The 22,781-nt window shown below is 39.3% G+C and overlaps 1 protein-coding gene across 2 annotated transcripts in view; it reads right to left on the bottom strand.

The window, feature by feature from the left end:
• FHIP1A (FHF complex subunit HOOK interacting protein 1A) overlaps positions 1 to 22,781 on the bottom strand; it is a 226,759-nt gene that overhangs the window by 149,854 nt on the left and 54,124 nt on the right. For both annotated transcript variants that reach the window (XM_081811766.1, XM_081811767.1), the window contains exon 2: positions 5,113 to 5,238. The gene's annotated coding sequence lies outside the window, so the exon portion shown is untranslated. The remainder of the gene's footprint in view (positions 1 to 5,112; positions 5,239 to 22,781) is intronic.

Below are 22,781 nucleotides of genomic sequence, written 5' to 3' on the forward strand. Positions count from 1 at the left end.
CAATGTGTTCAGGAATGATGTTGAAATGAAATAGAAAACATGACCAAACTTAAATTACATACCTTTATTCTAAGCCATTCTGGTAAATTTAGTTACTCAGGAAATCTTGTCCCTAACCAGTCTTGAGGCTAGATTTTTTTTTTTTCAAAACCACTTTTGAAAATGGTTTCCCACGGGTCCCATACAGAGCCATGGAGCCACAGAGAAACATTCCTCGCTCACTGCCCCAATCCTCCATGACTCAGACATCCGGTATTACCTCAGAAAGACAGCATTCTAGTGCTGCTCTAACTGCCACTCTTTTCTCATGTGGACAAGTCTTTAACCCTGAAATACTGTATTCAAATACGTAATTCTCTCAACAGCTCAGGATATCTGTAATTGCCTCTATCTACCTGCTATTGTCCCGCCATCCTGAGAACACATTCAAAATCCGGACCAGATGAATTCCAATGACGGCATCTCCTCAGGACCATCAGACACATTTTCTCCAACTCCTTTCAAACCCATTTTCCATTTGTGGTACTTGCTGTGCTACCTTTAGTAACTGCTATCATTTCCTCCAAAGAAAGTAATACACCTAGGGCGCCTGGGTGGCTCAGTCGTTAAGCGTCTGCCTTCAGCTCAGGTCATGATCCCAGGGTCCTGGGATCGAGCCCCACATTGGGCTCCCGGCTTGGCGGGAAGCCCGCATCTCCCTCTCCCACCACCCCCACTCCCGCTTGTGTTCCCTCTCTCGCTGTGTCTCTCTCTCTGTCAAATAAATAATTAAAAAAAAAAAAGAAAGAAAGAAAGGCACCTAAGCGTTCGATCCTTTCATTATCCAAGTGATTCCTATGCCCACCTAAGCTGCTCCTCTACCTTCTAAGTACCTTGCCCAGGCTTTCCTCTCAGTCACATATATTTGTTTTTATATTCTTCCCTCCTCACCTCCCAAAAATAACTTCACTTCTAAGGGTACAATATCTGGTTTTTGACCTTTTCAAAACCAGTGTAAATATCATTCTGTCAACACACATACTGCTTTTTACAGCTAAAAGGCAAAACAGGTTCCAAATAACTTGTTACACAGGTGAATGGTTTGAGCTGGCTAAAGGTTTTCCCCAGGATTCATTACTGGTTATTCTTTACCATGAAGAGGTTGATTCTGTTTATGTTTAGTTGAAACTAAAGCTCCCTAAAACATTAGAGGATCCCTCATTGGCCAGAGTTAACTGGGAAAAAAACCCATAACAGGTCACAGACACACACATACCCCCATACTTAAAAACCAAAACTCAGAGTTTACCATAATCAAAGCCCAAATATAAGAAGTCACTGCCCACCAATTAACAAACATAAAATTTAAACACAGGCTCTATGCCAACCTACATTTCTTAAATCTTACTCTAAAGTGGGCTTCAAATCTATGCAATACCCTTTTGTTTCTGAAATATCTTCTTAATTACAAACAGAGGACTTTCTGGAAATTCCTACGTAGATGCAACACAGCCATTTATGGTCTTCTGTTTTTCTTTTCCTTAACCTAAACTGTCTTTAAAAGTATAAACTTTGCTGGGACGCCTGGGTGGCTCAGTTGGTTAAGCATCTGCCTTTGGCTCAGGTCATGATCTCAGGGTCCTGGAATTAAGCCCCCGTGTTGGGTTTCCTGCTCAGCGGGGAGTCTGCTTCTACATCTCCCCTGCTCATGCACTCTCTCTGTCTCAAAAAAAAAAAAAAAAAGTATAAGCTTTGCCTCAACAAAGAGTGTTGGTAAAACTAGATACTCACACACAAAGGAATGAAGTTGGACCCTTACTTTAAACCATATACAAAAATTAACTCAAAATGGATCAAAGACCTAAAATAACAGCTAAAACTATAAAACTCTTAGAAGAAAACATAGAAGAAAAGCTTCATGACAATGATTTACACAGGCAACAAAAGTGAAAATAGATCTACTGACCTACAACAAAATTAAAACTTCTGTGCATCAAAGGACAGAGCGAAAAGGCAGCCCACAGAAAGGGAGAAAATATGTGCAAGCCCTATATCTGATAAAGGGTTAACATCAGAATACGTGGGGAAAAAAACCTACAAATCAACAACAAAAAGACAAATGACCCAATCAAAAAAATGCACAAAGGACTTGACTAAATATTTCTCCAAAAAAGGTACACAAATGGCCAACAAGCTTATGAAAAATCTTTAACATCACTAATCATTAGGGAACTGAAAATCAAAACTGCAAGATACCACCTCATACCCATCAGGATAGCTGCAATCAAAAAACAACCAAACAAAGTAACAACAACAACAAAAACCCAGTGTTGGTGAGGATGAGGAGAAACTAGAACTCTTGGGTACTACTGGTGAGAATGTAAAATCATGTAGCTGCTGTGGAAAACAGGGCTTCAAAAAATCAAACATGGAAGTACCATTTGATCCAACAATTCCACTTCTAGATATATACAGTCAAAATAACTGAAAGCAGGGACTCAAACATATTTATACACCATATTTATTATGTACAAGCAGCATTATTTACCACAGTCAAAAAGTTGAAGCAACCCAAAAGTCCATCAACTGATGAAGGGATAAACAAAATGTGGTGGAATAGTACTCAGCCTGAAAAAGTGAGGAAATTCTGACACATGCTACAACATGAACAAATGTTATTCTAAGTGAAACAAGCCAGTAACAAAAAGACGAACACTAAACGAGTCCACATACATGAGAGATCTAGAACAGTTAAATTCAGAGACAGAAAGTAGGCTGGTGGTTGCCAGGGGCTGAGGGAAAGGAGAAATGGGGAGTTGTTGTTCAGTATAGTTTCAGTTTTGCAAGATGAAAACATTCTGGAGATCGGTTGCACAACAATGTGAATATATTTGATAATGCTGAACTATATACTTAAAAATGGTTAAAGTGGTAAATTTTACCTTGTGCATTTTAACACAATTTTTAAGTATAAACTTAATGGAATACTTCACGCTAATAAATATTTTAAGAAACAAGCATCTCAAGTTAATAGCCTTTACTTAGAAATCTATAGTCACATTTTTATTTTACATAAAGTATATTATTTCTCAATATTAACATGCACAGAATGTTATAGTTGTACATACCTTTTAAAGTAAAGGTATAATCTGTACACTTGAACATATCTTAAAAATAATACTTTATACACAAGGCTTGCATTCCCTAAAATTAATAAATTTATAGGAACCATTACTAAAGAATGTACATGGTAATGAAAATAACTTCAGCAAACAATGAATCATGGAACACTACATCAAAAACTAATGATGTACTGTATGGTGACTAACATAACATAATAAAATTAAATTTAAAAAAAGAAAATAACTTTGTATCAAGTTATTATTACTACTTCATTTCATATCAATACTCCCTTTCATTTGAGGGATTCAAAGAACTTCACATAATCGCAGGACACTATATTTTTTCTGTTTGAACCATAAATTACACAGCAAAACTTTCTTCACAATATTTACTGAAAAATGCTGGGCTGGGGCCCCTCGGTGGCTCAGTCAGTTGAGCATCCAACTCTTGATTTTTGGCTCAGGTCATTATCTTAGGGTCATGAGATCAAGACCCACATCAAGCCCCGTGTCGGGCTCCATGCTCAGCAGGGAGTGTGCTTGAGATTCTCTCTCTCACCCTCCCCCCCACCCCCGCCCCCTCGTGCACATTCTCTCTCTAAAATAAAAAATAAATAAATCTTAAAAAAGGAAAACGCTGGCCTGGGTGCCAAGTAGCACAGACTCCAGGGGCCTCCGATGCTTACCCACACTCCTCTTGACCATCGACATTTGAATAAGAGACCTGATGTACAACTTATTAGCAAATTTGAAGAGTAGATATTTCATAAAATTTAATATTCGGCATCTAGATGTCAAAAACAGATTTATCCATTTGCATCTAAGAAAAAATATATCCATTTTGAATTTAGACTTAAAGTTCAAAGTACAGTTTTATTCAATTACATTCTCAATTTGATCTAATAATAAACTACTTGAAAACATAGTCCTGTGTTGTTTTTTTTTTTAATTTATTTATTTGACAGAGAGAGAGGAAGAGGGAGAGCACACGAACAGAGTGTAGGGGCAGAGGGAGAGGGAGAAGCAGACTCCCAGCTGAGCAGGGAGCCTGATGTGGGACTCGATCCCAAGACCCTGGGATCATGACCGGAGCCAACACTTAACCAACTGAGCTACCCAGGCGCCCATCTTTATCCTTTTCTGATTCAGCTGTTCTATTTACCATTCCTGGAATATAGCTTTCCAGCTCAATGTCATTGTTGATATTCTTCTCTTCATAGGGAATATTTTCTTCATCAATCTTGACTTACTGAAAATCTACAAACACAATCCCCTTCCCAATCTGATTTTGACATGCTAGATTGGGACCTAATAATTTGAATTTTTAATGTGCATTTTTAACAAGCACTCTAATAACACTTGGAGTAACAATGCAAAACACACCACTAGTAAGATGCAAATTACACTGGTTCAGAGGTATACCTTAGAAGGGAGTTTAGACCTCATCTTTTTTAACCTCATCAATACAGGAGCCCTTTCTACAATGCTGACAGATTGATTGATTTTAATAAGAAAAAATATCAACATTTACATAGTCAAATAAATAGCACATGCTTCTCTGGAAGCTTACAAACCCTATTGCTTATTTTAACAATACTACCATTGTTGAAACCTAGAGTCACCTCTTCTTAGAATTAGCTTTCAATACAGTGTATAAGCCTTCAAACACACAAATTAGAGAAAGGAAAGCTGTTTATATTATTGCACCCACTGGTTTTTGATCAAAATTAGAGCCCCCCAGATTCATCACCCTAGTGCTAAAGGAGTTTAGACAACTTCCCAAATACACCCCCACAGGTTTGAGATTTGCCACCACAGAGAAGGCCACCAGAGGATCAAGATGCCCTTCCAAAAAATAAATAAATTTTAATGTTTTGAGTAGAGGACAGCCTCTCAAAAAAACTGTTTTGAACAAGATAATGTTGACTTGGATGTGTGAGCTCAAGTAGGCTTTTTTTAAAGCATGTTATTGAACATTACTAAACTCCTATCAATAGTAATAAGACATTACCTGTGATTGCTCTCTCCAGTAGCCTACTGCTGAGCTGTATTTGCTCTCTTCACTGTATCAGAGCGACAGAAAAATTTCTCCAACACTTGGCACTGCTGGAAACTCCCAGAAGGAGACTTTCAAGATCTATAGAAAGGAATAAAAAATGTCCTACAATCATTAATGAACTACAAAACCCAGTCTAAGATTCTCTAGTTTGTCTCCCCTCCCTTTTACTGCCATTTGTGGTGTACTGAATGGGTTCTCCTCAGACTGCGCTTACTTTATCATAAAGGAAATTATAAGCAAAAAGTCCTGTCCCTGTGCTTTAATAAAACCACTTTTTTGCACCAAAGACATCTCAAGAATTCTTTCTTGGCTGTTGGCTCTGAACCCCACCACTTCATTTTTTTTTTAATGATTGATTTATTTATTTATTTGAGAGAGAGAGAGAGCAGGGGGAGGAGCGGAGGGAGAGGGAGAAAATCCTCAAGCAGACTTCCTGCTGAGGATGGAACCCCATGCGGGACTCGATCCCAGAACCCTGAGAGCATGACCTGAGCCAAAACCAATAGTCAGACGCTGAACCAACTAAGCCACCCAGGTGCCCCACCACCACTTCAAACCACACCAATGGGGATTCAGGAGGGCACTTGTCCTGATGAGCATCAGGTGTTATATGGAAGTATTGAATCACTATATTGTACATCTGAAACTAATATAACACTGTACAATAGCTATACTGGAACTAAAATAAATGAATATATATGTGTGTGTGTGTATGTATATACATACACACACACACTTATATTTAAAGCATGGAAGCCATTGAAATGCCCAATAACTGGGGAAGAGTTAAGTAAATTTGACACAACATAGTTTACTTAACCATGATTTTGACAGCCATCAAAAACTTTTATGGGTTTAAAATAAAATGGAAAATGCCACTTATCATATAAAGAAAAAGCAGAGTACAATGTTGTAATTACATATGATCACAATTACTTATGCAAAAGCAAGAAATAAGATGCAATTTGCTTCAATATAGCTATAAGTATTAGGTAAGCTATTTCCCCAACTTAGATGGGTTAAGGTAAGTAATTCAAGTCAGAGTCTAGTATAACAAATACATCTTTTCAAAATCTCTGTGTAACAAGGATGAGTCACTTATTAATGTGATAATTTTTCTGCAACAGTCCAATATATTAAAAGATGGTTTCCTAGAAGTCACAACTTCTAGGTTTTACGTGTGTGTTTGACCTACAGATGCCTCAAAGGCTTAGAATGTAATACCTTTTCTTGTAACAAATGTTTCATGAAAGGAGAAAAAATGGCGAGGGTTGTGGGAGGGAGACCTCAGTGTGACCTAAATCTTTAAAACTGGGCACAGTGGTGGTAGTGACCAGGCACAGAAGAGTGAGTATGAAATTGAAGAATAAAAGGTAACACTTTACATGCAAATAAACAAATTCTTCATATCCTTAAAAGGAGACAGCAGGTCCAAAATGGAGTCACTAGTGCTAAATCCTATGTGAGCAAACCAAGACTTAATACCTAACCCGATTGCATTTCAACCCCCCCACCACGCCCCAGGAATGTAAACTTTAACCAGTCAACATGGAATTAGCTGAACAGCACTAGTGAGATAGTCCACCTAATAAATGCCTTCCATCTCCCTTAGGAAGACAACCTTGCCTGAAACAATGCATTCTTTGCTAATAATTTCCTTTTTCCACCCCCTTTCTGCCTTTAAAAACCTTTCTTCTTCTACAGCTCTGTGAAGCACCTTTCTATTGCTAAATGGGATGCTGCCCAATTCATAAATCAGTTGAACAGGCCAATTTGATCTTCAAATTTATTCAGTTGAATTTTTGTTGTTTAAAAATACCAAAATTTCAGGGCACCTGGGTGGCTCAGTGGTTGAGCAGCCAACTCTTAATTGGGGCTGGGGTCCTGATCTCAGGGTCATGAGATCAGCCCCATATCAGGCTCCGCGCTGGGCGTGAAGCCTGCTTAAGATTTTCTCTCGCTCCCTCTCCCTCTGCCCCTCCCCCTGTACCCCCTACCCCCAGCTAGCATGCACAATCTCTCTTTCTTAAAAAAAAAAATTTCTTCAGTACCTTCAAATCTGCCTTCTTCAATCTAATCAATTAATCATTTATTAAGTATCTGGGACATCACAGTTAAATTCATAATCAAATCTCGGGCATTTAATCACAAGAGGCTTTACAAGGAACAGAATGCTACTTTTTCCATAATCCCACATGAACAGTTTTATCATCATGTACTGGAGAGATACAGGCTCTTCTGCCTCTTAAGAATTACAGATCACTTCCAGATGCTTTTCAGGTGATTTTGAGCCTTTCTTCGTTCTGTGACTACTGAATTATGAAAGGGCATCTCTAATTCATGAGAAATACTTATCCCATCTTGGTGTCCATTATCATATATCCTCCCCTTACACTCAACATTTTTAGGCACTCACACATATGCTTTTACTTAGGTAATAAGGCATCGCTGTGTATCGGTAAGGGCTTTACTGAGAACCACTTCTATTTTACGATCATGATTCCCCAGCAGCAACACTTTGGGACTCCAAAGGAAGCCGAGTCCTTTGACAGCAATGCACAGAAATGACATCAAAAGCAAGGTTAAACAGAACTCAAGTAAATTGAAAGGACTCTTTTAAAATTCACTGGGTCTTGATAATTCTCTTGGTTGTCATCTCATTTAAAAACAAAATATTTCTCCTACTAAAAAGGCGGGGGAAATTTGGCAGTTAACAACTCAGTCACGCTCAAATCTCTGCTCAGGCAAGTGCTCTCCTTCTAACAAAATGTCCTACGTCCACATAATAATATCAAATTCAGGCTCACACTCCTGTGTTATGCTAAGTCACATCCTTAATTTCAACAAAAGAACAAAATCTAAACCTCATTTCCAGATGGCATACATTCAATGAATTTAGACCTCTGCTGTGCTGAGTTCAGAAAGCTGCTAATAGACAGGAATACACAAAAAGCATTGCAAAACCACCAAATGAACACTGGGGCGGGGAGGAATAATTAATATCCACATCATAAATTTCTCCCTATAATCAGTTAAAACAGATAGAGGGGTTTACACAGGAGGTGTGGATTTATCCATAGCACTATATTAATTGACCTCTGTTATAATCAAGTGCTTTCCTGCAGGGTAATTAAATCAATCAATCAAAACAGAAGTCTCAAAAAGTTCAACAAGTTCATTCAAATACATGCAACTGACTATGAGCTAATTATTGAATAATTTCATTCTCCCAAAGAGCTGACCTGAGATAGATTATATTCACATGTGAAAACTGTAGAGTAGAACAAAATAGTCTACATGGTCCTACAATCTTCACTGATTCCATTAAGCATATAATAACTCAGCCTTAAAATGAATGCACTTAAACTAAATCCTTGAATTTCATAGATGATAAAAATGAAGTACAAGAGGCTAAGGGGCCTGTTCAAGAGTAGATAGCTGGAAAATGTGAAGACAGAGGTAGATCCCATAACTTCTTTTTTTTTTTAAGATTTTATTTACTTATTTGACAGAGAGAGAGAGTACAAGCAGAGGGCAGAGCAGGGGAAGCCCGATGCGGGACTCGATCCCAGGACCCGGGGATCATGACCAGAGCCGAAGGCAGTCACTTAACCAACTGAGCCACCCAGGCGCCCGATCCCATATCTTCTGACCCACAGGGATATTATCTATGTTATTAAGCTCATAATTCCTCAACTATTCTACCCAGGAGGTTGATTTTATTCCTTTCCTTGAACAGCAAAACTTTTAAACCTTTGGGAAAAGTTGAATCAAATCTAACATCAATCTTCAATTTCCATTCCATCAATCCCTGAGATTTTGCATGAGTTATACAGAGTCTCTTCTTTACCCAAGAAACCCAGCGTAAATTGGATGACTCTGGGAAGGTCTCAACCAGGAAACAAATTAGTGAGTTGTAGCATATCACAGAGGAGGAAAAACAGGCAGGGACAGATGACAGGCATCTTAGAAATGAATCAAAAATACAAGTTTATTAAAATAATGAAGGTGAACAAAACCGAAATCTAAGTATTAAAGTGCTGTTTCCCAAAGTGACAACTACTCAAAAGATAGTAACCACTGCTGTTTAAAGTTCTGCATTCAAATAAATTTGGAAAACACTGCATTCTAAATATCCCTCTTGAATATTCAGAAAGCACGTTATGTGTATTAAGGCTCTAAGAAAACCTGCAGGAAAGAAGCCTGCTTAGTTTTAATCCAACGTTCCCCAATCTTATTTGACATCTTCGGTTTGCGGAGCTTGTACGACATCCTCCAAGAAACATACTTCGGGAAGCACATATAGCATTTTTGATGAGTAACATGAGTATGACCCTCATTAAGCAGCATTTATAGCAAGATGGGCTTCCTCTTCCAGACACAACTGTTAAAAATCAACTCATGAGATAAAGGAACCCTGTAATTATAATGAAAATAACCACCACCAACACGTAATAAGTGCTAAGTGCAAGACATTGTGCTAAATGCAATTTTTTTTGAGAAGGGGTGGGAGTGTGTTCAAATTCAAATTACACTCCCCAGAGGCTGGATCTATTCATAAACAAGCAAAACACTTTAACACAAATAAACATATACACTGTTCTGTACCTTTTATTTTTCACCAACATATACTGGCAATTTTTCCAAAACAATACATAAAGAGATTCACTGGTATTTTTTATGACTGCACAGTTTCTAACGTACAGATGTAACAATGTATTTATTCAGTTGCCATGGATGAAATCATTTCGGCTGATTCCAATCTTTAACCACTATAAACACTCCTACAGTAATTATCTTGTACATAAATCATTTTCTCATGCATGTAATATGTATATACATGTAAGATACATTCATAGTACACACGAATATAAAGTATATCTCAGTGAATGTATTCGTATTTAGGATAAATTTCTAGAACTGAAGCTCCTAGTCAAAGGATACGAAATTCTTCATATGATAGATTTTGCCAAATGGTCCACTAAAGAGGCTACTGCACTGCATTCATACTCTCTACGGTGTAGGTTATAATTCCATCTAATAGTGGTAAATGGTACGCCCACATAGTTGTCACATGCAAATCTCCTTTAATGAGTGGATTAAGCATCTTCTCATACATTTAGAAGCCACTGTCATTTCCCTTCCAGAAGACTATTTGATTCCTTTGTCCATTTGTCTACTAAAAGGCTGGACATTTTCTTATGGATTTGTAGGAGCTTTTTATTAGAAATAGTCTCCCTTTGTGATATGAAAAGCAAACATTTTTCCCAATTTTCTTGTTCTCCGACTTTCCTTATGCAGGATTTTTTCAGTTAGTTTTTTTTGGGGGGGGGTGGTAATATGATCAAGTTGACTAATCTCTTTTATGGCTTCTCAGTTTTCTGTCGTACATAGGCCCTATGTACTCCAAGATGATAAAATTTCTCATGCTGTCTTCTGGAACTTATTTTTTAAATTTCTGTTTTATTTAGCTTGTGGCCTAACATTTGAGGTAGTACTGCTCTAAATAGCTTTTTCACCCCAGATGGCTACCTGCTTATCCCACTACTATTTATTGAACATAGCATCTTTCCCCAATTAATCTAAAAGGCCACCTTTACCATACGCTAAATATATTTGGTAATACCAATGTTTCAATTATTGTAGCCTTACAATATGTTTTGTTTTGTTTTGTTTTTAAGTAGGCCCCAAGCCCAGTGTGGAGCCCAAAGCGGGGCTTGAACTCACAACAGCTGAGACCACTGAGCTTAACCAACTGAGCCACCTAGGCGCCCCACCTTACAATATGTTTTAATGTCTTTTTCAGAACTGTCCTAGCTATTCGTGCTTATTTTTTCATGTGAACATAGAATAAGCTTGTTCTGTAACTCCCACCAAAAAAAAAATCCTGTTGTTATTTTCACTGCAACTACATCAAACACACACATTAATTTAAGGAGAACTGGCATCTTTATACCCAAGAATAGGACAGGCCTTTTCATATCTTTTCTGTATCCCTCAGGAGCATTAAGTGCCTTCATACATACTGCATATATTTCTTAAGTTTATTCTTAGGTAGTTTATCCTTTTTTATGCTGTGGTCTTTTCTTCCACTATATCTTCAAATTAGTTATTGTTGGTATATATGAAAGCTATAAATGTTGACATATTATCTTGGTATCCAGGCACATTTATATATTATCTGTATAATTAGTTTTTATTCTAGTCATATATCCCTATCATTTGCAAATAGTATTTATTACCTTTCTGGGTTTTATACCTTTATAACTTTATTTTCTTTGTCTTGTCCAACTATCCTGACTTGCGATTCCAAAACACCATTAATAAACAGTGAAAATAGTGGGCATTCCTATTTTGTTACTGACTTCCATGGGGATGTTCTCAAATTTCCTACTAAGCCTAAGATGGTTTTTGGCTTGAGATGGACATACCTTATTTTGCTAAGGATATTTTCCTACTCTATTCTGAAGGGTTTTTAGATCAATAAATGATATTGAATTTTTGTCAGATGGCTTTTCCATAAAAATATGATTTTTGTTACTGATATTTAATAAGATAATGAACGCCATACTACTGAATCCTTCTTGCACTCCTAAAACAATCCTCGTGTGTTATGGTATATTATTCTTTTAATGTGTGCAAAGTACATACTAAATGTGTTTTCTCACTCAATTCTGTAAGCAACCCGACAAGGTGGGCACTGCGATCATGGCTCACCGGACTCCTGCTCTCCTCCCCACTGCTCCTCCAACACGCCATCTCGCCTCAGGGCTGGTGCGGCGCCTGCCACACCTGCTGCTCCCTGAGATCCCCTCTCCCCAGATACCTTCCTGTATCATTCCTCTCTCCATTTATGTCTCTGCTTCCACCTCAATACAGAGGCCTTCTCTATCTGCCCCACATAAAACAGAAAGAATCCACCTTCTAATCGTGTCATTCTACCCCAAATTTTCATTTTTCCGTGGAGCATCTGTTTCTGTCTAAAATAGATTTCATTTCTATTAATTTATATTCCATTTCTCCCTGCAGCATATTAAGCTCCACAAATGCAGGGGTTTTGTCTGCTTTGATCACTGCTTACTTCCCAGCACCGAGAACAGGCCTGGCGCATAGAAATTACTAAATACCCATTGAACAAACAAATGATTGAACACAAGAATGAATGAATACCCATTTTTTTAAGTAATCTCTACACCCAACGTGGCGCCCAAACTCACAACCGGAGATCAAGAGTAGCATGCTTCACTGACTGAGCCAGCCAGGCGCCCCATGAATACTCATTTTATAAACAGTAAACTAAAGCTTAAAGAGATCATGTAACTAAAATCACACAGTGGCCAAGCTGGGCCTGAAGCCCAAGTCTAACTTTCAATTCCCTACCCTTAACCATTAAAACAAACGACAGGTAATTTTAGGTCATAGAAAATGCTCATATAATCTTATGAACACTCAAGCACAAGTTACTGACTCCATTGAAAGTCAGAGGAAAACTGTAGAGGATCCCTGTATAAGATAAACAAAAGAATCAGAAGATGACATCCAGAGAATTCCTTTAAAATTATGGGCAGAGAAAGGAGAACCTCCTTACACTGCTGGTGTGAATGCAAGCTGGTGCAGCCACTCTGGAAAACAGTGTGGAGGTTCCTCAAGAAGTTAAAAATAGAGCTACCCTACGACCCAGCAATTGCACTACTTGGTATTTACTCCAAAGATACAAATGTAGTGATCCGAAGGGGTTCATGCACCCTGATGTTTATAGCAGCAATGTCCACAATAGCCAAACTCTGGAAAGAGCCCAGATGTCCATCGACAGATGAACGGATAAAGATGTGTTACACACGCACACGCACACACAGGAATATTACTCAGCCATCAAAAACAAACAAACAAACAAACGAAATCTTGCCATTTGCAATGACGTGGATGGAACTAGAGAGTATTATGCTAAGTGAAATACGTCAATCAGAGAAAGACAATCATCATATGATTTCACTTATATGTGGAATTTAAGAAACAAAACAGAGGAGCATAGGGGAAGGGAGGGGAAAAATAAAACAAGATGAAATCCAAGAGGGAGGCAAACCATAAGAGACTCTTAACCATAGGAAACGAACTAAGGGTTGCTGAGGAGGAGTGGGGTGGGAGGATGGGGTGGCTGGGTGATGGGACACTGAGGAGGGCACATGATGTAACGAGCACTGGGTGTTGTATGCAACTGATGAATCGCTGAACTCTACCTCTGAAATTAATAATATGTTAATCAATTGAGTTTAAATTTTAAAAAAAGAAAAGAAAATTATGGGCATTCTTTTTGGGGCAGCTCTCCTCTCTTAATACCTATGAACCTCACACAGCAAGCACCCCGAAGCTCTGACCTTCCTCGACATATGTCCTTGGATACCCAGAAGATAGAATGGGATGCTTCAGGGCCGAACGCCACCAAGCACGTGCTTACTACTGGCAGATACAAGTACTAGAAGGGCCCTCGCCCCACAGACTAGCCGTCTTACGGCCGGGACAGACACCAGGGACGTGGCTTTGAAAAACGATTTGCTCTTTCAATGTCTAAGAATCCTTTTCGGTTTTAAGCAATTTACAGGTAGGTAGTCTTCATGTTCGTTCCCTCTTCTATCACTGGGACACTTTCTTGAACCAACTTTAGGCCAAAAACAAAATTTCACAAATCTCCATTTCTGATATTAAACAGTGTCTTTAATTTTTTTTTTTTTTTTTTCAGAATTCAGTCAAACTCTGTATTTTAGAACTGTGGAGCTGATCCAGCGTTGCAATGTGTCCCATTTAATTCCATCAATGTAAAGCATAATGAGCAAAGACTGAGCTAGTGAGGCATAACTAAATGTTTTGAACCTGTGAATTTAAAAAGCAAGGTTCATTTATGTTATTTCTAAATAGTAAGTAAAATCATTTTCCAACATTTCACTATCAAACTACATTTTTCCACCAGCACACACTTGAGGAATGCCACAAAAGGACTTTTCTAACAGTTCGTTTTATTGTTGCTCATAACCTAAATATTTCTCTCACTGGCTTCTATTCAAAGATAAACGGAAGTCAGTAAAATTTATGAAAAATGTGTTCAACTGCTTAAAATATGTCAAGCAAAAGGAAAAAGATTTTAGAGCTATATTATGAGTTGTGAAATGTTAGCTCCCCCACTCTGTCTCCGCTTCAATGATAGCTAACAAAACTGGCACACTGGTCAAGTTCCAAATCACCTCCGACCACGGAGCTCCAATCTCCCACCTCGAATTCTCACCTTGGCCAAGGCCAGAGTAAACACCCGTCCTTCACATTTCTACACAACGTCACTTTGTAGGCCACAAATACAAGCTTTCACACCAGGGAGGAAGCAAATTCCAGGGCACTGGACAAATCTCCTCTCTCTTCAGCCAGTCTGTTGAGTGTCCCCTTGCCTTTCTTGGCTGTCCAGATAGTGAAAGGAGGAAAAGGACCTTTCTATAAAACTGGAAAGTGTAACCAGATAAGTCTGCCCTTTAAGCAATTCACAGACAGAAAGGTAAAATAAACGTTGGTTAAGGTTTAAAATTTAGCTAGCCCTTGACCAACATGTTGCAAGATTTTAATAAAATAAGATTATGAAAGTGAAGTCAATTGAAGTTAATTTTTACATTTCATGGGTCAAGCAAGAGGCATGAAAGAGTTTTTTAAAGTAACATTTAAAAGATACCATACTCTCTAAAATTAAGAAAAAAAAAATGACAATTGTGCCAGTTCAGAAATGCCTTAGAATAGGGAAGTGAGGGAGTCTAAAAGCATTAACTATTAGAAAGAGAAGCCAGAGTATTAAATTTAAAAAGAGAGAGAGAGATTAGCACTGAGAAAAATTCACCTTAATAAAACTCAGCTTAATACAAGAAAATAATTAATTCACCTTGCATAATATTATTTCATTTTTAAGATTTTATTTATTCATTTTGACAGAGAGAGAAAGAGACAGTGAGAGAGAGGGAACACAAGTGGGTGGAGTGGGAGAGGGAGAAGCAGGCTTCCTGCGGAGCAGGGAGCCCGACATGGGGCTCGATCCCAGGACCCTGGGACCATGACCTGAGCCGAAGGCAGACGCTTAAGGACTGAGCCACCCAGGCGCCCCGCATAATACTATTTCATTTTATTTAGTCCTTTCTCTAAGAATTCTAGAGATCTTTATAAGTATTGCCCACTTAATCCCTCATTTGCCAGTATAAAAGGAAAAGGCGCTGCTATTACCATTTGCAAACATGCAAGAGCTTTCAGTAAAAAAAAAAAAGAAGAGATATAAAGTTTCAGGAAACTTCAAAGAAAAGAAATCAGGAAGTAGACTCTTTCTGGCTTGGCATTTGGGGAGGAGATGTGGCTGAAACAAACAATAAAGACAGATATATATATAATATAGGACTGGCTTAAGTAAGCAAACAGATCTGGAGTTTTCCTACAGGAAAAATAAGCTTGGCAGAGTCTCAGTTTACACTCCAGCATCCAACAATATCTTTTTTATATCAACTTTTATATCAAGTTATATCAAGTGCCCGCTTTGTAATTCTTAGAAACAAACCAACAAGGGGCATCACCACTCACATTTCTTTCTTTGAGTCTTCGAAGCAAGAAATGTTCAGAAGTATGAAAAAGCTGACAAAATTCTAACCTTAATATGAAATCCCTAACAGAAAACAGTAAGACAACAAAGCGAGACAAGTTGCTACAAAAAACAGAGCAAGAGGAAAAGATGCCACCATTTTTAGAGGCAGGCTCAAAAAGGAAAGTGCAATAAACATCCTTTGCAGCCACAGGGCACCTTGTACATGCTTCTCTTAATACTTGTTTATGTTTTTATCCCCCTAGGAGGCTGTGATCTCCTTGAAGGCAAGGACCTGGCTTTATATCAGCCTGGCCTATCAGCCACTGAATTCAAATAAATGAACCAAGTGTTGAGTCAATTAACCTTTCTTAAATTCTCCTGACAGAAAATATTCACAGTATTTGTATTATGTAAATTTTATCTCTATTAAAACAATACCAAAAAGTTCATGGCCTCAAACACATGTTAAAAGCCAACTGGCAAGGAAAAGTCTTGTTTCAATTATTAAGGCAAAGCTATTTTTCTAAATTTTATTTCCAGTGTTGTAATACAGTGTGATACTAGTTTCAGGTGTACACTATAGTGATTGAACACTTCCATACAACACCAGGTGTTCATCACAACGAGTGCACTCCTTCATCCCCATCGCCTATTTAACCCATCCCCCCACCTCCCCTCTGGTAACCATCAGTTTGTTCTCTGTAGTTAAGTGTCTGCTTCTTGCTTTCTCTCTTCCTTTCCTTTGCTCATTTGTTTCTTAAATTCCACAGGAGTGAAATCATATGGTATTTGTTACTAAGGCAAAGCTATTTTGAAGTCAGAAGCTAAGTCACTGGACTCTAACGTAAGTAATATGGTTTACAATAAATAGTAAGCCTTTAAAATCACACAAGGATCTCCTAAGCCTCCATATGTCCAGAGTCCTTAACTGTCCAGACAGGTGAACACACAACCTCAAAATACCCATCAAGTTATATATGGTTTCTGGATCAGGTGACTAGCATGCTGTTGAAACTGATTTACCTTCTTTCTGTCAACGCAAACAGATTCTGTAATAATAGTTTCCACTGTAGGAAGCAGATTCAGATGCTGGGTTGGTTGGCTTGTTTTTCTTATAAGAATGCATGGAAATTCAGGGAAATCTAGAGGCCTGCTTTGCTTCAGGCTCCCTCCTATCCTCAAGTATGTCAATCTATTTTTGCTTCTTCCAAGAAATGTTAAGCCATCTATTTGGAATATGGCCCTGGAGGTCCTGAACCTAGCACCTGCCGCTCATCTCCCTTAATCTCCTCTGCATCTGCACCCATTAAGTCCTCTGAGGTCAAGACACCAAAAAATCTCATTCAAGTGAAAGAGGTGATCTTGGAGTATTGAGCTCTGACTTTGAAAAGTGAAGTCTATACCAGACAGTATCTGAGGCAATTAGCTAACATCATGCCCGCTGTCTCTACCCAACAAAATAAGATTCTGGAGCAAAAAATGCAATGTGGCCACAGACCAAAGAAGGAAAATGAAAACCTCAATAGAAAGATGCAGAGGGCAAAGATACTATTCTTAATTACCGAGTCTAAACTCCTACTGCTGACATCAGTGACTTGAAGAATGAAGAACTTTCCATAATAATCAGGTCTCCCTAGATAGACCGTAAGAATGCTAGGCAGAAACCCTCTCTCCTCTGTATTCTCACTACTGTTCACAAATCACAGCTGTATAAACCCTAAAATCAATACAGATATTAAATAACAAAAAGATCTAAATGACATTAATTTGCATATTTGTGATAGAACTATGGAGTCACTGGCTCGAAGTGAAAGTCTAAATGACATTAACACGCACATTTCCGACAGAAATAGGGAGTCACCTACTTAAAGTTAATTGTCATAATCAAACCTCTGACTTTGTCGGAAAGAACCAGCACCCCACTCACTAATGCCTTTTCTACCCATCCAGTAACAGGAAAATGAAATTCCTGACATCTTGATGTCCTTCGCGGTGACCCTACTGAAGTGAAAGCATAATTCAAGTCAGAACAAGAATCTTTATAAGAAGTGTTCAAAGCACACATATTCCTTTTCGAAAATGCACCAGCCCTATGCCCTCAATACAGACACCTTTTATACGCCAGCCTGCCTCAACACATAGAATCTCATTACTGGGGGCGCCTGAGTGGCTCAGTTGGTTAAGCGGCTGCCTTCGGCTCAGGTCATGATCCCAGGGTCCTGGGATCAAGTTCCATGTCAGGCTACCCGCTCAGCGAGGAACCTGCTTCTCCCTCTGTCTCCTGGCTTGTGCTCTCACTCTCTCTCTGTCAAATAAATAAATAAAATATTTAAAAAAAAAAAAAAAAGAATCTCATTACTGACTGAATCGCAGACACAATGCACTTACAAAATGAAGTAAATATCCACATATACAGCTTTCTCTTCTACACTATTAGACGAAAAGCACCAGTGGAAAAAGTGAGGCACTGACCTCTAGCTTAAAGACGAATGGAATGACCCTACCACACATGACTTAAATATGCAAAGCACAATCTCAAGTTAATTTGTCACCTGGAGAAATCGCTGTGCTTTTAGGATGAGAATTCATTTATGAGAAGCTCTTAGCACAGTTTTCCCCTAACCTTCTCAATTTATCTTACATTTGCTACTCTTCCACAGCAAACTTTTATGTGCAATTTTCAGGCTATGTGATATAAGTTACAAGGTCACTAGTCTTTGAAACCCAGAGAACAAGCTAATGAAAAGGAGGTGATGCTACCAGCCGCCGATGACCTGCCCTCTCCTGACCCAACACTTGCTAAAAAGATAGGATCAGGTGGGATTTTCTATGATCTTTATGAAGGAGGAAAGAAGAGGGGCTGGGGGCCAGCTTATATTTGACTGTGAAGCAGGAAGAGGAGATCTATAAAATTTTTGTTTAAAAATACGGAACAGCAAAAAAGAAATCCACAATTTTAACATGATCCATTTACTTTAGAGAAAGAATAACTATTTTAGGTGCACTGAAACAACCAGTCTTTTATCCACAATGAGCTTTTGAGACCAGTCTAGGCATCATCCAAGCGAATTCAGATGTAACCAGAGCATGAGCCAGTGGGCGAGTCCAATGCCTTGAGCTGACCAGTAAACCTAGTAATAATTTCACGCTTTTCTCTAAGCCTCAGGGTCATCAACTGTAAACAGGGATAATATCTTCCTGTTCTCTATACTTCCCAGGATCAAACTTTTTAAAGAAACTACACCTGGGGCGCCTGGGTGGCTCAGTCAGTTAAGCGTCTGCTTTCAGCTCAGGTCATGATCCCAGAGGCCTGGGATTGAGCCCCACATTTGGCTCCTTGCTCAGCAGGGATCCTGCTTCTCCCTCCCCCTCTGCCTGACACTCCCAATGCTTATGCTCTCTCTGTCAAATAAATAAATAAAATCTTAAAAAAAGAAAGAAACTCCACCTGAAACTACTGAATTAGTATGCACCCTGCCTCTTGCCCAGAGAGAGAAAATCATGATTGTACAAGTAAAGAACCAGTCTTACTCCATTTAATGTATACAGTAACATTTGAGGAGACCACAAGGCAGGCTACACTAGGATTGCCAATCCCCCTGAGAGCTCTTCCACTCAAATGGCTACAAATCTTGTGAAGACTTCTTACAACTATTATCCCAAAGCAGCTAAAGCAATAGTTAATCAGCTTTTCGGAGGGGAGTAGGGGGGTACATAGATCCTTTCCAGAATCTGAGGGAAGCTATAGACCATCTACTCACCAAAAATCATATCCATACATACAAGTAAATCTTATTTTTCTGATATCAGGGGTGGTTCTTGGATCTTACATTAGGAATCCCCAGCTGCGGGCTTTTGAATGACTGCCTAGTTCATCAGAAAGACACAAGAGAAAAGGAACAGGTTTGCAATACGAAGGCAGATAAGATAATTGTGATTACATAAGAGCTGCATTGGGAATCCTCCAAAAGACCCTCACCAGAGACATGAAGCTAAAATGCCTGAGTGACCTCAGTAGTATCCAAATGAATGAGGCCCTGGTTGGTCCAGCAGAAGATCACTCCATTTCATAAACAACCAGGTTTCCTAACACCTAAAACATAGTGTTCATACACATCTAGTGGCTGCTTCAGAACTTCCATGTAAAAGTTACCAAGAGGTGGTAATCTAATTGGAAACCAGAGCTAGGGTATTTGTTTTGAAGACAAAGTTTCTGAGGACTTCGTATAAGTTGGAGAAAACATCAAATGTTCCCAGCAAAGCAAGAAGAGTGCTATAGAAGGTGGGGGGATGGGGGAAGCAGTGTTAAAATACCCCCACGGCGGGGCGCCTGGGTGGCTCAGTCAGCTAAGCGTCTGCCTTCGGCTCAGGTCATGATCCCGGGGTCCTGGGATCGAGCCCCGCATCGGGCTCCCTGCTCAGTGGGAAGTCTGCTTCTTGCTCTCCCTCTGTCTCTCTCCCCGCCCCTCCCTGCTTGTGCTCTCTGCTCTCTCTTGTGCTCTCTCTCTCCCAAATAAATAAATAAAATATTTTTTAAAGATACCCCCATGCCATCCCTGCCACCATCACTGCTCCAACCCTAGTGGTTCTCAAGCTTCACTCTTGGAGCAGAATCACCCAGAAAGCTTGTGAAATACCAACTGCTGGGCTCCATCTTCAAAGTTCTGATTCAGCAGGCTTGGGGCGGAGGCCCAGAATGTCATTCTAACAAGTTATAGGGGCTGCCACTGCTGGTCCAGGCGACCACACTTTGAGAATCACTGATCTATCTACACAGTTATAGAGCCTATCCCACATAAGACATCCCAACTTCTTTTAAGCACAGTCACAGTCTCATCCATATGTCGTATTTGTCATCAAACAGAAAAACCAGTATCTCTCCATCACTCAAGTCAGCTTCTTATCTGTCCTACCTAACGGTACACATCGGTTGGGCTGAACGACATACAATAAGCTTCTCGATGACTGGTGAGTGTCTCTATGTAATTCACACTACTCCTGCAGAGGAAGAACTCTGAGGTGTTCTGTTGTAAAACTGTACCCTCAGGAAGCAATAAACGGCAAACTGGTGCTAGGAATATTTAAGACTTAGCAAAACATCCATTACCTCCAGAGCGGTGGTTTTCAAATTGAGCTCCACAGAGCCCCAGATGTTATATCCATATACCTCAAGGGTTGGGGAGGAAGGGAGGAGAGAAATCAAAGAGGCTTTTGGCCTCCCATTTCAGTCCCACTCTGAACCTGAAGTTCAAGTTTTTCTCTGATATACATATTAGCATAAATTACATTTATTAGTGGTTTTACAGTCCCTTTGAGGCAAAGAAAAGTTTAAAGAACACTGGATTTGATTACCTCTAAGAGTCCCTCCATTTCTATAATTCTACTAAATACAACAATCAAAGGCTAACTGGCACATTATAAAAATAAAACTACAAAACTGCCCCAGAAGGCTGACAAAAATGCTAAAAATAGCAAAGGCATGAGTGGTTGCAGTCAGATCACATTTGTCTCTGGTATGAAGATCCAGAAGTCATACACAGGAGCTTCTAAACTCACTGAGGGCAGCAAGTGAACTTCTGTAAATGGAATATAAAAAACAGACAAACTCCAGTGGTAATTATCTCTACTTAAACTTGCCCTGTCAAGCAGACAACCTTGTAGAAACCAGGGTCTTTTCAGTTAAGTACCATGGTGATACCATGAGACACAGAGCAAGATGCCACATACTCAGGATTATTACCAACAAAGCCATCTACTAAACTAGCAAAACTTTTCTTCATGACACATATTGGTAAGCTACCAGGCAAGTTATACATAAAGTACAAGGATCACCACTGCAGTCTGCAGGTGGACCACAGCTGAAAAGACAGAAACGGGGCGCAAGTGGATGGGGGGATGGTGGTTTGGGGGAGATGGACAACATACCTTTTATTACACTTTAACTTGTAAGTCATCCATAATTCCAGTGTTCAAAATCACCTCTGAGGGGCAAATAAGAAAATGGAACCTCCTAAGTGAGGAGCCATCCATTCCTGGGATGCCAAAGCTGTCTATAATGACTAGGGTGACCTATCTTGGAATGGAAGATGTGAGTTCAGTATTAAATAGAAAGATACTAAGAGCATCTTCAAAGCTACTAAGATCTCAAACACACACCATCATCCTACTTTCAACCAATTCCCCTTTGCTATCCTCTTTGGCTAGGGCAGCAGCTAGACGTAGGAAGAAAGGATTATCTCAATAGGTCAGTAATTCGTAAACCAATTCCAACAGAAAATCTAAACCACTCGGTAAAACTCATCTCTTCTAAACCAAAGCAGCCAGAATGTCCCCATTCGTATCTGTTCTAGGGACCATGGCGAGGTGGGGATGAGGGAGGGGAGACAGCATCAGGCAGAGGTATTGTGCATTCATTATTTCATTCAACAAAAATGTTTTCTGAACTCCTCTGGCAATGATGAATATTACACAGTCCCAAATCTAAAGGAGCTCACGGGGACCCTGAAAGACCTACCTTCAGCCAACCAATATGGTAAAGTCATACCTAATTGCACAGAGAACCAGGTTAGAGTCCAAAGTCAAACTCAAGCCAGCACTTACAATCAAAAGTATCCTTGAAAATTCCCTGTAATTCCTCATAAAATACAATACTATGCTGTGCAATCCTAAATCCAAGACAACCAGTTTTTCCTACCCTCTAGGAAAGACTATTACCTCTTCAGGTAAACAGATGAAGTACTTGGCCTGCATTTTACAGGCCATGTGGTTAAACCCATTTGCTCTCTCTCTGAGAGGAAATGAAATCTCCCTAAAACAGCAGGCTCCTGTCTCTCCTCTCACGTTCACTCTAGAACCTATACTTGTCCTATTTCAATTGTCGTTTTTTTTTTTCACCATACATTACATCATTAGTTTTTGATGTAGTGTTCCATGATTCATTGTTTGCGTATAACACCCAGTGCTCCATGCAGAACGTGCCTTCTTTAATACCCATCACCAGGCTAACCCATCCTCCCACCCCCCT

The sequence above is a fragment of the Leptonychotes weddellii genome, chromosome 2, assembly GCF_054177405.1.
Source record: "Leptonychotes weddellii isolate Sample4059 chromosome 2, ASM5417740v2, whole genome shotgun sequence".
Lineage (NCBI taxonomy): Eukaryota > Metazoa > Chordata > Mammalia > Carnivora > Phocidae > Leptonychotes > Leptonychotes weddellii.